At 42.2% G+C, this 17,194-nt stretch overlaps 1 protein-coding gene across 34 annotated transcripts in view; it reads left to right on the forward strand.

Moving 5' to 3' along the window:
- BBX (BBX high mobility group box domain containing) overlaps positions 1-17,194 on the forward strand; it is a 129,331-nt gene that overhangs the window by 48,567 nt on the left and 63,570 nt on the right. For 16 of the 34 annotated variants that reach the window (XR_015734419.1, XM_087894896.1, XM_087894889.1 and 13 more), the window contains one exon: positions 15,427-15,490. The exons of the other annotated variants lie outside the window; for them this stretch is intronic. The gene's annotated coding sequence lies outside the window, so the exon portion shown is untranslated. The remainder of the gene's footprint in view (positions 1-15,426; positions 15,491-17,194) is intronic. 34 annotated transcript variants of the gene reach the window in all.

The following is a 17,194-nucleotide window of genomic DNA, read 5'->3' on the forward strand; positions in this document are numbered from 1 at the left end:
ACTGAAGTTCGCAGATAACACAATAGTGATTGGTCTCATTTGAGACTGAAGTATCCGCATATAGACGGGAGGTTGAACAGCTAGCCTCGTGGTGCAACCAGAACAATCTGGAACTGAACAAACTCAAAACTGTAGAAATGGTGGTGGACTTTAGGAGAAACCCCCCATACTTTTACAATACTAGACAACACAGTATCAACAGTGGAGACCTTCAAATTTCTAGGTTACACCATATCTCACGACCTAAAATGGACACCCAACATCAAAAACATCATCAAAAAAGCATAACAAATAATGTTCTTTCTGTGCCAACTCAGAAAGCTCAAACTGCCTAAAGAGCTGCTGATAACAATTCTACAGAGGAATTATTGAGTCTGTCATCTGCACGTCTATAACTGTCTGGTTTGATTCTACAACCCAACAAGACAGACACAGACTTCAGAGGATAATTAGAACTGCAGAAAAAACAATTACTACCAACCTGCCTTCCATTGAGGACCTATATACTGCACGAGTCAAAAAGTGGGCTGTGAAAATATTTACAGACCTCTCGCATCCTGGACATAAATTATTTCAACTCCTACCCTCAAAACGACGCTATAGAGCACATAAACACCAGAATAACTAGACACAAGAATAGTTTTTTCCCGAACGCCATCACTCTGCTAAACAAATAATTCCCTCAATACTGTCAAAGTAGTTACTAAATCTGCATTACCATTAATCTTCTCATCGTTCCTATCACCCATCTCCTCCCACTTATGACTGTATGACTGTAACCTTGTTGCTGGTATCCGTAAGATTTATATTGACTGTTTACCTATGACTATCATTAAGTGTTGTACCTTATGATTCTTGACGAATGTATCTTTTCTTTTATGTACACCGAGAGCATATGCACCAAGACAAATTACTTGCGTGTCTAATCACACTTGGCCAATAAAGAATTCTCTTCTATTCTAAACAATTATACAGTTTTAGTATCTTCAATTTTGTAATGATTGTTCTTCTAGGACTTTAGTTAACAAATGTACTGGAAACCTACATACCTGTAGTTCAAGTTGCTTTCAGTATAATATGAATGTCTTCAGTGATTCAGTTTGGAGGATGAGCCAATTGTCTAATAATGTATATTTTAATGGCCACTAAACATTCAATGAAAGAGTGACTGGGTTATTATTGTTTATATTAGCAATGCTATTGGTATGTTAGTAATGTAGTATTCTTCAATTTAGCAGCTAAGCATGCCTTGTCTATGCTTCATTCTTCCTCTGCTCATTTTTTGCTTGCTCCACCCCATTCTTCTGTGTACTGCTGAAATCACTTTCATGTATTTATAAAAGCTAGTCAGAAACTAATGGTCCATGTTTGAAATAATTTTTTCCATAGCTCTAGCAATCATTTTAATGTCTGATTTTGCTTGTTACTGACAAACTCACACTACTCCCTTGTAAAGTTTTTATGATTAAAAATCATAAAACAAGCGATATCCTAATTACCTTGCTTGCCATAAGGCTACAAACAGAATTATAGAATTTTGCACTAAAAACATTTTTAACAAGTTGAATCTAAAATAGGTTAGATACGTTACTGGCTGGAGTCAAAGTGTACTGTGTGCCTAAGTCTGCAACCCGATACACTGTAAGTGGGTGGTGCTAACTTTTGCAGAGTGGAGGGTTACGTACAGTGGATGGGATTGCAGACTTAATCTGGATCTGGCATGATTTTGACTACAAAAAAAGGATGATAGAAGTCCTCTTCATTTTCCAATTGCTATCTTTGAGGCTAACAGAAGGTCTGACAATGGCCACATAACATGTTTATACAAGATACTACTTGAAATATGCCAAGGATGCCATAAACTTCTGGGACTTACCAGATTTCACTTCCAAGTTGTGGTAGTTGAAGTCTCGCAGAAATTACTGTAAGTCCTAGAGTCCAGGGAAGTTCCTACTGAGTAGCCAGGTGGCCAAAATAACAGCAGGATCCCTAACTTGTCTTTTATGTCCTACTTTCACATATAAGTTCTCATAGCTGAATATTTTAGGACCAGCATTCCCAATCACAGAAAGACTGTCTCTACTGATCAGCACATGCTGCAACTATGGCATCAAGAAACTGATGGACATTCAAACAGTCCTATAGTAGATACTTTGTGTATCTACATGAATTTGAAAGTAGGAAAATTTATGTATATTCTTTTGTGTACTTTATTAAACTGACACGAGTATTGATTTTGTCAGAATAAAAAAAGATTATTATAGTTGAAATTGGTTGATTAAAAAGCATATGTGGTAAAAGAAATAGGATCAAGAATGAATGGCTGATGAATATATGTTGATTGAATTCAAGGTGAATAGTATGAAAGAAGTCAGCTGAAGTGGTTTGGTCAATTAGAGAAAATGAACAATATTAAAACTGGAAAACAAATTTGTAAAGAAAAAGAGTGCATCTATTGAAAGAAAGGGGGAGACTGAAAAAGGTTTGGATAGGTGAGGTTGATGAAATCCCAAATAGTGAGTAAAAACTGTGTATAAATTTGTGTATAGGCATAATAAAATTAGTTTGGTAAAAAGATACTGAATACTATTGGCAAATTATATTTAGTTTTTCTTTTATTTTCTATTTATTACCTTTACTACCTTTTATTTACTACTTATTTGGGGAGGGGACTTTATATTTATATATACTGCCATAGTTTTAAAAGCAGAAAATATTTCAAAAAAGTCACTGTGTTAGTCTGCAGATTATAGAAAAAGCACATTAAGGTTTTGATAAGCTGTGCTATGAATTCGTTTACTTAATAGATTTTTTTGTCTTCCCAAATCAGGGAATAAGAACATGATATCAGGAAATATGCTTCCTGGTATGAAGCACAAAATTCTTTGTGTGAAATATACATCAATAGAAATGCATAAAACATCCACAGTATGTTATTTACCCATTTTTATAAAATAAAGAGATACTTGTAGACACCAATATTATGTTAGGCCACCAGAGGTCTCTTGTTCTCTTTTGCTGAAAACTACATATAGATAAAATAACTTCACTGTACAAAAAAGAGAGATTATCTGCAAACTATATGTCACTGTTTGGAGAGAGAATTCTGCTGTGGCAGGCAACTTTATTTTGCTGCCTGGAGAATTGCCTGTTTGAGGACCCTTTAGTCAGAATTCAAAATTTCCTCACATATAAAGAAACCACCTATACAGTTGTCCCCAAACAATAGTTCCCTTGTGTGCTCAAATTGTCCCACTATGAACATAATGCAAAAACTTAGGTCTCTGGAGAAGGATCTAATGCTAGAAAAGGTGGAACTAAAGAGAAGGACAACCAGCAGCAAGGGGGATGAACTCAATTACAGTGGCAATGAATGTATTTTAGAAGATCTGAAGGGTATATTGGCTCCTGGACCACTCTGGAAAATCCTATGTGGTCACTGAGAGCCAGCACCAACTTGATGGCACATAATCTCCAGCAACTATATTGTTATTTCTGTTGTTCGTTCAGCCAGTTATCCTTTCCATAAGGAAACTCTTCCTTCTTTCAAGAATAATATTGGAATGTATTTTATAAAATCTTCAGCCTATATTATGTAACATTTTAAATATACATACAAAGAATTTCAGTTTAACCTAACAACAATACATCTACAAAAACAGATACATTAAAGGTAAAGGTTCCCCTCGCACATATGTGCTAGTCGTTCCTGACTCTAGGGGGTGGTGCTCATCTCTGTTTCAAAGCCGAAGAGTCAGCGCTGTCTGAAGACGTCTTCGTGGTCATGGCCGCCATGACTAAATGGCAAAGGCGCACGGAACGGTGTTACCTTCCTACCAAAGGTGGTCCCTATTTTTCTTGCATTTTTTACGTGCTTTTGAACTGCTAGGTTGACAGAAGCTGAGACCCTTACGCAGCAGTAGAGATTCAAACAGCTGAACTGCTGACCTTTCGATCGACAAGCTCAGCATTTTAGCATAGACTAGAAATCTGAAAATAATAAAAAATTGTGTAACTGCTAGTGAAAAAAAGGGTTTTCTATTTATACATTTTAAAGTAAGATTTCTTGTTGAATTGAATTAAAATGCTGTTTAGTGATGTAACAGAATCCTTTACTAGCAAACTAAATTCTCCTTGTTACAGGGTGAGTGGAAGCACCATTGAAAGATCAAATTAGGGACAGATCATCATGGAGAAACTAGGTGGTTGCTAACAGTCAACATTGACTTGATGGCATATAATCAATAATTCTTTTCAGAAAGTCTTTGTAATTCAGTGATTCAGAAAACAATTCTATGGAATTGTTTTTAAATTGGAAAATGTGGTGCTTTCACATATTCATTATGGTATTTATTGGTAAGCCATCTAAATATTTGTTAACAATATTACTAATTGAGAGAGAAAAAAAACTGGCAATCCAAGAGGGAATTAATTAGGATTTGCAAAGCATTCAAAAGAAGCACTTCACAGTTTTTGTTCATACAAACTATGCACTACATTTTGAAGCATTAAAGTTGTCATCAACTTCAGAAGGGTGGTAAAGCCGCTTCAGAGGCTGTTGCTGGCTATGTATTTGTGTTTGTGCATGCATAACTGTTTCATTGGTAATCCCACCACAAATATTACCTTTGCAGAATAGAAATACTCTACAAAGTAGCCATGTAAGTGTCCCAAAGAACATTACTGTTTTAATGCAATAAACATTGTTCTATTCATAGATTGTAAAGCACTTCTTTCAACTACATTGTATACCCTATTGAGTTTTAAATAGTGTTAATTCTTAATTTCTTCACTTATTTCAACATTTCCCATATGTGAGGTGAGTCTATTCTTCTGTTGTTCAAATTCATCATGCAATTCAACATATTTTATTGTAATTTTAATTAATATAAATCTAAATAGGTAGTGGTACTAAATTTCCTCCTCTAAAACTGACTAAAGGTTAGAAACCTGCAAACGATTCCTGTAGCTGAAGATGTCCAAGTAGCTGGAAGTCATGTATCCGTTCCAGCATGGAATGATGCAGCTCTAATAACTGGTATCATTCTTAATTAAAATGCAAACTGGCAGGAAATAGAGAATGACACCCATGCAAGTCACTGATAACAGTATTAAGAGATTAACTCATTCTTGAAACCACAGAAAGGTTTAAATTTTAGTGAAGTGCCAGCTTTATACAGGTGAAAGTCGAAAAATTAGAATATAGTGCAAAAGTTCATTTATTTCAGTAATGCAACTTAAAAGGTGAAACTAATATATGAGATAGACTCATTACATGCAAAGCGAGATAGTTCAAGCCTTGATTTGTCATACTTTTGATGATTATGGCTTACAGCTCATGAAAACCCCAAATTCACAATCTCAGAAAATTAGAATATTGTGAAAAGGTTCAATATTCTAGGCTCAAAGTGTCCCACTCTAGTCAGCTAATTAAGCCATAACACCTGCAAAGGGTTCCTGAGCCTTTAAATGGTCTCCCAGTCTGGTTCAGTAGGAATCACAATCATGGGAAAGACTGCTGACCTGACAGTTGTGCAGAAAACCATCATTGACACCCTCCATAAGGAGGGAAAGCCTCAAAAGGTAATTGCAAAAGAAGCTGGATGTTCCCAAAGTGCTGTATCAAAGCACATTAATAGAAAGTTATATGGAAGGGAAAAGTGTGGAAGAAAAAGATGCACAAGCAGCAGGGATGACCGCAGCCTGGAGAGGATTGTCAGGAAAAGGCCATTCCAAAGGGTAGGGGACTTTCACAAGGAGTGGACTGAGGCTGGAGTCAGTGAATCAAGAGCCACCACACACAGACGGATCCTGGACATGGGCTTCAAATGTCATATTCCTCTTGTCAAGCCGCTCCTGAACAACAAACAATGTCAAAAGCATCTTACCTGGGCTAAAGAAAAAAAGAACTGATCTGTTGCTCAGTGGTCCAAAGTTCTCTTTTCTGATGAGAGCAACTTTTGCATCTCATTTGGAAACCAAGGACCCAGAGTCTGGAAAAGAATGGAGAGGCACACACTGCAAGATGCTTGAAGTCCAGTGTGAAGTTTCCACAGTCTGTGTTGATTTGGGGGGCCATGTCATCTGCTGGTATTGGTCCACTATGCTTCATTAAGTCCAGGGTCAACGCAGCCGTCTACCAGGAGATTTTGGAGCACTTCATGCTTCCTTCCGCAGACGAGCTTTATGGGAATGCTGACTTCATTTTCCAGCAGGACTTGGCACCTGCCAACACTGCGAAAAGTACCAAAACCTGATTCAATGACCATGGGATTACTGTGCTTGATTGGCCAGCAAACTCGCCTGACATGAACCCCATAGAGAATCTATGGGGCATTGCCAAGAGAAAGATGAGAGACATGAGACCGAACAATATTGAAGCATCCTGGTCTTCCATAACACCTCAGCAGTGCCACAGGGTGATAGCATCTATGCCATGCCACATTGAGGCAGTAATTGATGCAAAAGGGGCCCAAACCAAGTACTGAGTACATATGCATGCTTATACTTTTCAGAGGTCCAATATTGTTCTATGTACAATCCTTGTTTTATTGATTTCATGTAATATTCTAATTTTCTGAGATTGTGAATTTGGGGTTTTCATGAGCTGTAAGCCATAATCATCAACATTATGACAAATCAAGGCTGGAACTATCTCGTTTTGCATGTAATGAGTCTATCTCATATATTAGTTTCACCTTTTAAGTTGCATTACTGAAATAAATGAACTTTTGCACGACATTCTAATTTTTCGAGTTTCACCTGTAATCCAATCAATTCTGTAGATACATACTCATAAGAAAACTACCCTAATTTATTTATAAGAAATTATTAATAATAATTAATATCTGAATGTCTGGCATGGTTGAGATATCATGATATATAAAAAAGAAAGTCCCGTTTCTTTTCCATCTGCTTATCCATCAAACCTAAAAGAAAAACCTCCAGTTCAGTGATACATTTACTCTAAGAATTATCTGAATTAAAGTACATATCTGATCCCAATAACTATTAGCCTTCTTACATAGCCACCAAAGATGATGAAAAAGTGCCTTCAGAGAGGTTACATTGCCAACATATGTTTAACATACCAATTATACTTCTTTGATGATGTATCAGGTGTTAAATATCAACATACATCATCTTGAAAAATTCTCTTTAAATTATAATTCAAAGTAGATTTCAGTTCCTTCCATATAATCTCCCACTGACTTAGCATTATATTTTATCCAAAAAAATTTGCTCACTTAATCATAAAATCTTTAACATTGATCTTACATATTCAATAAATGTTTATACATCTTGGCAACAAGATGCTCATCGTTAGTATACTAATCCAGTTCAAATTAAGTTTTCTCATTTGTAAAAACAAAATTCTTATCTGAATTACATCTTTCTAACAGTTGAACATAAACAAACAATTGACAATTAAAATCCTCCTTTTCTCCATTGAGAGTGGAGACAGCAGCCAGGATGGGTAGCAGCAGCCAATCAGCATGAAGGACTGGGTCTATCAATAATATTAAGTCCCGCCCTTGTTGCCGGGCAGACCCGCTTTAGACTCAGTCCTTCAGCGTGATCTGGCGTGTGGGTCTTCAGCTCCTATCCCTTTCTGGCCTTTTTCGCTCCTTTTGCATGGTTTCTTCTGGTTTTGACTTCGGATTCCTCGACTATGTATTATTCATTGCATCCTTGATCGGTTGACTGACTCTCGGACTGTTTACAACGTTTCTTGGTGGTATTGTGATATTTAACACTTCTCCCATTCACGGACCGTTTGCTTTGCTCCGTTCGCCCTTGGGGGGGGGGCGGCGATAAAACGCTGTTTCGTGCTCAGCGTTTTGCAAAGGACTGCTTCGTTCGGCTTAGTTTGCCTTCTTTGGCTGAATTCGGCTTGGATTGCCCGTTTAAGGTCGCGTCGGCCATTTTTCTCCATTTTGGATTCCTTGCCGCCCTTTGCAGCTTTGGGACTAACGAGCGGCCATTTTGCCTGCCCTTAGGGGGTTTGGCTTCGTTGTGAGGGCGGCATCCATTTTGAATACTAATTTGTCATTTACTTCAACGTGTGCTATCGGAGAACTCTCTGCCCTCAGTAGGCTTTGGCTTCAACTCTTGGGCGGCGGACATTTGTTTGCCCATTTTTATTATTATTATTATTATTTTTTTTTTTTTTTTTTTTGCATCGTGGATCCAGTCCTTTCTCCGTGGCCTTGAGAACTTGGACCTTTTAGTATATCATCTGACAGACTGTATTGCCCTCTACCTATTGTATCTGTGCCAGGACTCTTGGGACTGCTATCCCTTTTAACCTTGCCCTATTGACTGTTCAGTTTGCCTTTACTGCCCTTCTCCCAGCACAACAGGCATTGTGGAGCTTTGTCACCAGCACAGCAGGCATTGTGGATTTTTGTCACCCAGCACAGCAGGCTTTGTGGAGCTCTCACGCCCCCTGCCTCATTTGAACTGTGACATTTCTAAGGGCGGTTGAGTGGAGGCTATCACCCCCATATTGTTGTTACCCTGCGCCCTTTGGACTTGTGGGCTTGTTGAGATCATCTGTGCTTACTTAGGGTGACCTTTGCCAGCATTATGCCCAAAGCGCTTGCAAAATCAAAACACGGCCGCAGGGCCTGTTCCTCTGACAATCATGGCCCAGACCCTCTGCCTGCTGCTCCACTTTTGGCTCGGGAGGCCTCTCAGGAGCCATCCCCAGTCTCACATGCGCCTTGCGCCCGTAATAGGCCTGACAAACATGGCCATATATCCAGAGCTGAGCAAAGGAGGGATAAAGTATTAAACAAATTGTGCGACAAGGCCTGCGCAAAACTTACCTGTGCTGGCAATCAGGCTTCTTCAACGGGCGAGACCTCAAGTCGAGCAACGGTCCCTCGTTCCATCACTCCGGACCAGGTGTCTCTCCAGGACTGCCCTGTAACCATATCTGCTACAGATCTCTGGGGATCTGAGGTCTCTGCCCGGCCTGTTTTCTCTCAACCGGAGCCTCTACAAAGTCCTTCTTTGCCTGACCCTCCTGCTTCCTCTGCTCCCGCGCTTCGATCATTGCCTCCTCCTCCTGCAGTCTCTGAACCTCAGTTTGTGCCCGGACAGCTTCCTGGCCAACTTTCTCCGGAGCAGATCCAACGTATGATTGAGGCTGCGGTGCAGAGGTCCCTGGACAACCGTTCCTGTGCTTCCAGCCGTGCGGAGTCAGTGAGGTCGGTTTCTCCGGGCCCGCCTGAACGTCCTGCCTCTCAGAGAGTCCATCGCAGGGCCTCTGGCTCTCCGTCCTGCTCCCACTCTAGTCATTTTTCGACTATGACGGATGCTGAGCTCAGTGATTCAGGCCTCTCCGACGATGACAACCTTCCGCCGGACCAGCCTGCCTTTACGGGGTTGTTTCCGCAATCATTATTCAAGTCATTGCTATTTAAGGCTGTTTCCACGGCCCGCATGTCTTCTCCAGTTGTTGATCCCGTGCATTCCTCTTCAGCTGACACGTTGGACCCCATGTTTGCCGAACCGGCTAGGCCAACTACATCGGTGCCTACTCCGCCCCTCTTCTTAGATACGGTTAAGCGACAGTGGTCCTCTCCAACTTCGGCTGTCCTGCCTTCGGCTAACGATAGACGCAATTTTAATGTGGCTGCGGAATTGGACTCCATCCTCCAAATTCCTTCTGTCGACTCTCCTATTGCCGCCTTACTGCCTAACGTCAACGTTCCAGGGGAGCCGAATGAAGCTTTACGTCCTGATGAACGGCGATCGGACTTAGTCCTGCAACGAGCCTTTCAAGGCTCCGCCTGGGCAATTCGAGCCGCGACTACTGCCTCATTTTTTAACAGGACTACTCTGCTCTGGTTACGGCAGTTGCAGGAGAAGTTATCACCAGAGGAGTCACGGATCAAGCAGGACCTAAACAAAATTGTTGCTGCCCTGCAATTTTCGGCGGACTCTTCCCTAATCGCCTCCCGCTTCGCCTCCAAGGCTCTGGCCTCCTCTGTAGCCGCCCGCCGTTTAGTGTGGTTGCGTCACTGGCAGGCTGATGCCAGACATAAATGGCGTCTGGCTTCCGTTCCCTTTGGGGGTGCCAAATTATTTGGGGAGGCCTTGGACCCGTTTCTTACGGAAACGAGAGATAAAAAGAAAATCTTGGCCCCTATCTTCCGCAGGGGGGAGTCCCGTTTTTCGCCTTACGCCCCTCGTTCTCAATTTAGAGGTAACGATATGGGTGGGTCTTCCTCCTTTGGGTCCGCTCGGCCCCCTCCTAACCTTAATAGGTTCCGGAGTGCGCAGGATAGATCGGTTCGGGGTCGGTCCTTTGTCTCTAAACGGCCCTTTCGGGGGGGAGGAGGTCGTCCCTACCGACGCCGTCGTTAGTTGCATCTCTGATCCTCCCATTGGCGGCAGGTTGGCCCTCTTTGCCGCTTCCTGGGAGAGATCAACCTCTGATAAATGGGTCCTGGCCACTTTAAAATCAGGTTTGGCCATCGAATTTCTTTCCCCTCCTCCGAGTGCCTTTGTTTGCTGTCCGATTTCTCGTAACCCGGAGAAACGGGTCCTTATGGATTCTGCGGTTCAGCATCTCCTTTCCATCCGTGCTATCCAAATCGTTCCCCCCGATCAACGGGGTACGGGTTTCTATTCCCGGGTGTTCCTGGTGCCCAAATCCTCGGGGGGGTGGAGACCCATTCTGGACCTTAAGAGATTGAATCGGTATGTGGTATACCGGAAATTCAAGATGCAATCTTTAAAATCAATTCTTGACGGCGTTAGGAGGGGTGATCTCCTATCCTCTATTGATCTAACGGAGGCCTATTTGCATGTTCCTATTTGTCGTTCTCATAGACGTTATTTGAGATTTTGTTACGGGGGGGTCCATTATCAGTACAGGGCCTTGCCCTTTGGACTTTCCTCTGCTCCCCGTACCTTTACAAAAGTGTTAGCGGCCTTAGCGGCCTATCTCAGGGTTCGTTCAGTTAGGTTACTTTGTTACCTGGACGATATTCTTGTTTTGTCCTCTTCTCCCGAACAGGCTGTTCGAGATCTCCAGCTAACTCTGGAGACTTTGGCTTCTCATGGTTTTTCGATTAACCTTGAAAAGAGCCACTTGGTTCCCTGTACCTCCCTGGTCCATTTAGGGGCTCTTATTGACTCCGTCCAGGGGAGGGTATTTCTATCATCAGAAAGACAGGATAGCCTGCGAGACCTGATTGTTAGGATTGAGAGGTGTCGTACTGTGTCCCCTTATGTTCTTTCCCAGCTCCTAGGGAAAATGATTTCCGCCTTAGCCATTGTTCCCTGGGCTCAGCTCCATACTCGGGAGCTCCAATGGTTCCTTTTACCCTTGCAGAAGGCGGGAAGAGCCACCTCAGCGAAGCCGATTCCTGTTCCCCCAGCAGTTCGCAGGTCCCTCAAGTGGTGGAAGTCTCCAGCTCTATCAGCCGGCTCCCTCTTCTTCGAACCTCAACGGGTGGTGATCACCTCGGACGCCAGTCTCCACGGTTGGGGGGCTCATTGTCAAGGGCAGATAGCTCAAGGAACCTGGACGGGTCGGGACGTTTCCCGTCCGATCAACTGGCTGGAACTGCGGGCCGTCTTCCTGGCCCTCCGGGCATTCAGTCACCTGGTGACCGGGGCACACGTGCTGGTCCTCACGGACAACGTCACTGCAAAGGCGCACCTCAACAAACTGGGAGGCACCAGGTCGAAGTCCCTGCTGTCCGTAGCTCTGGCGATAGGTCTCTGGGCGGAACGTCATCTCAGCTCTCTTCGTGCAGAGTACATTTCAGGGATCAACAATACTCAGGCGGACTGGCTGAGCCGTCAACAAGTCGATGCTGCGGAGTGGCGGCTTCATCCCCGCATTTTTCGAGCTCTGGTTCTTCGGTTCGGCTCTCCTGTGATCGACCTCTTCGCCACGCATCTGAATGCCCAACTTCCTCTCTTCATCGCCCGTTACCCAGAACCTCAAGCCGTTGCCGCCGATGCCCTGCGATCCCCTTGGCCTCGGGGCCTATTGTATGCCTTCCCTCCGACCTCTCTGATTTCCAAGGTCATCCGGAAGATATTGGCAGAGCGGGCGGAAGTAATCTTGTTGGCCCCTCACTGGCCTCGGAGGCCTTGGTTTGCGGACCTTGTGTCTCTTTCGATCGCCCCGCCTTGGCGTCTCCCATCCGATCAGGACGTCCTCTCTCAGGGCGCCGTATTTCATCCAGACCTACCTTGGCTCAGTTTGACCGCTTGGCGGTTGAGCGGCAATGTCTGAGTGCCGCAAACATTCCTGGCGATGTGATCCAGATTATCCAAGCCTCTCGTCGCCCTTCGACTAACCGGATTTACTCGGCTACCTGGCGGGCTTTCTGTTCTTATTGTGCCAGTGCTGATGTTTCACCCCTTCAAGCATCTATTGTGGACGTGTTGGTGTTCCTTCGGAAGGGTTTCTCGGAGGGCCTTTCTCCTAATACCTTGAGACGCCAGGTGGCCGCTATCTCTTCTGTTCTTCGCTGTGGTTCTCTCTCATCCTTGGCACAACATCCTCTGATTCGCCGATTCCTCCGGGGTGCGGCTAACATATCTCCCCCGGTGTTGCATCGCTATCCAACCTGGGACTTGCCGTTGGTGTTGAACTCTCTTATGGGCCCTCCTTATGAACCATTGCGGACAACGAGTCTCCGGTTGTTATCCTGCAAGGTAGCCTTCCTAGTGGCCATAACTTCGGCCCGGCGTATCTCGGAAATAGCTGCCTTGTCGGTTCGCTCGGATCTGTGTGTTTTTCATGCTGACCGTGTGGTTCTCCGTCTGGACCCCACCTTCCTTCCGAAGGTCAACTCAGTGTTTCATCGGTCCCAAGAACTCATACTTCCTAATTTCTGCCCCAGACCGTCTCATCCTCGGGAACGTTGTTGGCACACCTTAGACGTTCGGCGAGCACTGCGTATTTACCTGAAGAGAACGGCTGGGGTCCGTCGTTCGGAGGCCTTGTTTGTATCCTTCTTACCCGTTTCTCTGGGTCTTCGTGTGACAGCATCTACACTGGGCCGTTGGATCCGGCAAACCATCGCATCGGCTTACGACTTCCGCTCTCTCCCGCGACCGGCTCATGTAACAGCACATTCCACTCGCAGTGCGTCCACGTCGGCGGCCTGGTCTACTCAAGCTTCGCTGTTAGAAATATGCCGGGCGGCTACGTGGTCTTCGCCTATCCCATTCATTCGGCACTACAAGATCGATACATTTGCTTCCGCTGAGGCTGCGTTTGGTAGACAGGTGTTGCAACAGGTGGTTGCGGGGGAGGATGTTTCTCACCAGTCTGGCCCCGCCCTTCCTTCGGGACAGTGAACTGGGGTATGTCCCATCCTGGCTGCTGTCTCCACTCTCAATGGAGAAGGGGCGTTGGTCCTACCTGATACGCTCCTTCTCGTTGAGTGGAGACAGCAGCCAGACCCTCCCTTTGTTGTTTGCCAGTCTGGTGGTGCTCCCCTCTTGTTTTTTCTTCTGGAACTTGGTTCTTCGTCTCCCACACGCCGAGTCTATCTCTTCAGTCCTTCGCCTAAAGCGGGTCTGCCCGGCAACAAGGGCGGGACTTAATATTATTGATAGACCCAGTCCTTCATGCTGATTGGCTGCTGCTACCCATCCTGGCTGCTGTCTCCACTCAACGAGAAGGAGCGTATCAGGTAGGACCAACGCCCCTTCAAGTTGTTCCCTAGTTTTTTATTTGAAGTCTTTTTCAAAAAGTCAATAAAACTGCTTAAGTCAGCCAAATTTGTGTAGATTTCATTTTCCTCTCAAAAGCTTATTGGGGTGACAATCATAGAGGAATTTTGGAAGTCAATCTCAGTTTATTCCAAACATTCAGTACTGCATGAAAATCTCTATTAACTCTATTATGGTTAATCTCTTAACTCTATTATGATTTGTCATACCATAGATAGGCATGACACTCAAATCTCGAACCATATCCTTTCATATCCAGTAACCTTATATTTTTTCAAAGTGATCCAGTCTTTCATCCATACCAAACAGCAAGCAGGAAAATACAATTGTGAATCATATAAGCCTAACCTTATCTTTTTTATATATCTTGCAACAATTTATGTTTAATTTCCCCTTGCTATAAAAACGTTTAAGTAGGTTGTTATTGATATTGATGACAGCAAAAAGTACAGATGTTGATGTCTGCAAAAAGACAAACCTATTGAGTAATGTCTGTTTTACATCATATTACTGACAGAAATCTGTTTTATTAGGTGGAAGTTATGCATATGTGTGATATTTGATTTTCTTCCCTTCAACTGTATCCGACTTTCAGAGTCTGCCTGGACAAGTCCATGCAATTTCCTTAGCAAAATGGTTTGCCATTGCCTGCTTTCTAGGGCTGAGAGAGAATGACTAGCCCACAGTCACCCATTTGGCTCTGTGCTTAAGGCTGGACTAGAACTCCAGGTCTTCCGGTTTATAGCCTGATACTTTAATCACAATCCAAAAGTGAATTGTGAAATATAGTAGTAATTCAAAGGGGGAGAAACTATTGAAGTTTTGATGTGCATTTAAACTGGAAGCCTTAATTTCCCCTCCAAACAAATAAGGCAGTGTTCTAGAACCTTGAACTTGAAATATTCTAGATCACAATGTGCAAAGTGGTGAGGATTCCTGTATGTTTAGCTGAATAGATTTCTTTAGACAGCAATAGATAAAAGAGTCATTGTGATAGCTTCATCAGTATAATATTGCTATGGCGTACTTGAGACAGACTATGTAAGTTGCTAAATCAAGCCAAATATATATTTTTTACAATATTAGTATAGCCTTTTGCAAATTGATATCAACCAAGTAAATTGAGTTTCTCAGAATTATCAGCCAACAGCATATCAATCAGCCATGCTCAGCGGGAATTCTGAAATAAGTTGTCCCAATATATCAGGCTACAATAAACAAGAAAGTAATTTTTTATATTCTACTTTCTGTGAGCAAAAGCAAAATTAAAAAAAATATACTTAAATATTTATTCAAGGTGCAATTTCTTATTTTTTATCTGTTAATTTTCCTATCAGAGAGCTGTGCCTATCTACCGTATATCATTTTTAAAAATACATATACTATAATTTACCATTTTTCTACAGTAATAAATAAAATTTCAGATGAAAGGTTATTGTTTTCTAATATATATTTACAAACATAATTACAAAACTGACTTAGTTGTGTTCAACTGTTGAATGTGAGTGCCCTACGTATTAGATGAAGAATTCAACAGATTGAAGTAATATCCTATTACTTCTTACATGGGAATCAACCCATTGAATCACTAGGTTTTACTTGCAAATAGATATTTATAGGAGGTTATTTTATGTAAGAGATATGCATGGTGGACCTAGAAGAAATAGTGATCTAATAATGTACATTTGCTTACTGGAGATCTCTCTTCAGTCCCTTTAGCACATGGAATCCTTCACAGATACTACTGTACATTGCTGTTCTGGATGAGTGGAAGGTAAATGTATTTTTTTTATGAAGTTCTATTACAGAAGTCAACATATTTACTTAAAAGTCTGTAGAGATTCTCAGTCATCCAGGTCATGGTTGTCCCAAAGGTGCTTTTTCAGGAGGCAACTGGACTTCCTTGTTTTTCTTTTGAAATTGTTTCTATCCCCCACTATCCTGTCAGAGCTGAAGAAACTTCTTGGATGAGAAGCAAAACATCTTCAAAAGAAAAACAAAGTCCAGTTGCCTCCTGAAAAAGCACCTATGGGACAACATATTTACTTGTTACAAAGTAAGCATATATCACCTCATATATTTTTATGCCACTTTCTAACTTCATCTATTTGTCTGTACATTGCTTACAACTGAAGCTTTTGAAAAAAAATGACGGGGACAACTCAGTTATTTATAAAACTAAACCTTATGGCAGGCAGAAATACCTTTAAAGTGGTGTTTCTCAAACCTTTTCCTTCCATACCCAAAACTGCATTTCAGAATGTCTTCTTTTACCCAATATAGGTAAAACTTTTTAAGTCAATTTAAATATCCCTGTTGTGATTGGGTAATGGGTTTGTATGTTTTTACCCAAAGAAAAAACATTTTACCTAATTGGGGGTAATTTACCTAGGTTTAGGGAAAACCTTTTAAGCTAACAAAGATAATGTTAAATTTGCTTTCTACTGAGTCAAACATAGCTGATAAACTCCATTTATACCAAAGAATTTTGTGAAGACATCTGTAAGATGGTTCCAATACAAAGGAAATGCTGTAATGTTTTGATTGCATACTCCTGTTGAGAATATCTTACATATGTTTGATGACAAAAAACATGATGATGAGCAGAAGAGTCTTTGAATGAGAACACTACAGAATGAACGCTTGTTTGGTCAAGTATATCTCTCTGACATATCTTTATGACGACTTGAGCTATTTCTGAGTGGTCTATTTAATATATATGCGTATTATTTAATAATACAAGAGGAATTGGCTGATAGGTCTATATCAGATCCCTCTAAGGCAGGGATGGGCAACTGTGGCCCTTTTACAATCTGTGGACTTCAACTCCCAGAATTCCTGAGACAGCCAAGCTGTCTCAGGAATTCTGGAAGTTGAAGTCCACAGGTTGTAAAAGGTCCACAGTAGCCCACCCCTGCTCTAAGGGAACAACTGCTTATTAACTTACTAATTTTCTACAGTATGTATTACATTTATTTAGTGTATGGAGATATTGCATTAGCCAGGAAACTACAGTGTTAATACAAAGTACTTGTTTGACTGCCGACAATGGCTAGTCCATTCAGTTCACACTTGTGCACTATTCAGAGTTGCACCACAGAGAACAGACTAGTTCCACACTCAGAAAGGTTCAATGGTGTTCTATAGCAGTCATCCGGGGCTTCTCCTTCCACTAATGTCACCTCAGACTTTGTGTTATATTGGCAAAGGTCCAGTACCAACTGGATTCATACTACTGCACAAAATGCCATTATTTTCTCATGAAAGTGGTACCGATTTAAGTACCTATTACTTAACATGTAGCATGCTTTTGAACTGCTAAGTTAGCTGGAGGCAAGTGAAGGGAGCTCATTCCACCATGCCGATAGAACTTGAACCTCTAGAGCAAAGACCTTTTCCAGGCCCTCTAAGCCACTGAGCACCTTTTATGGATTACATTGTACAGACTGATTATAGTGTAGATTCAGGTGGCTAGATT

The sequence above is a fragment of the Pantherophis guttatus genome, chromosome 5, assembly GCF_059756535.1.
Source record: "Pantherophis guttatus breed Tessera chromosome 5, ASM5975653v1, whole genome shotgun sequence".
NCBI lineage: Eukaryota > Metazoa > Chordata > Lepidosauria > Squamata > Colubridae > Pantherophis > Pantherophis guttatus.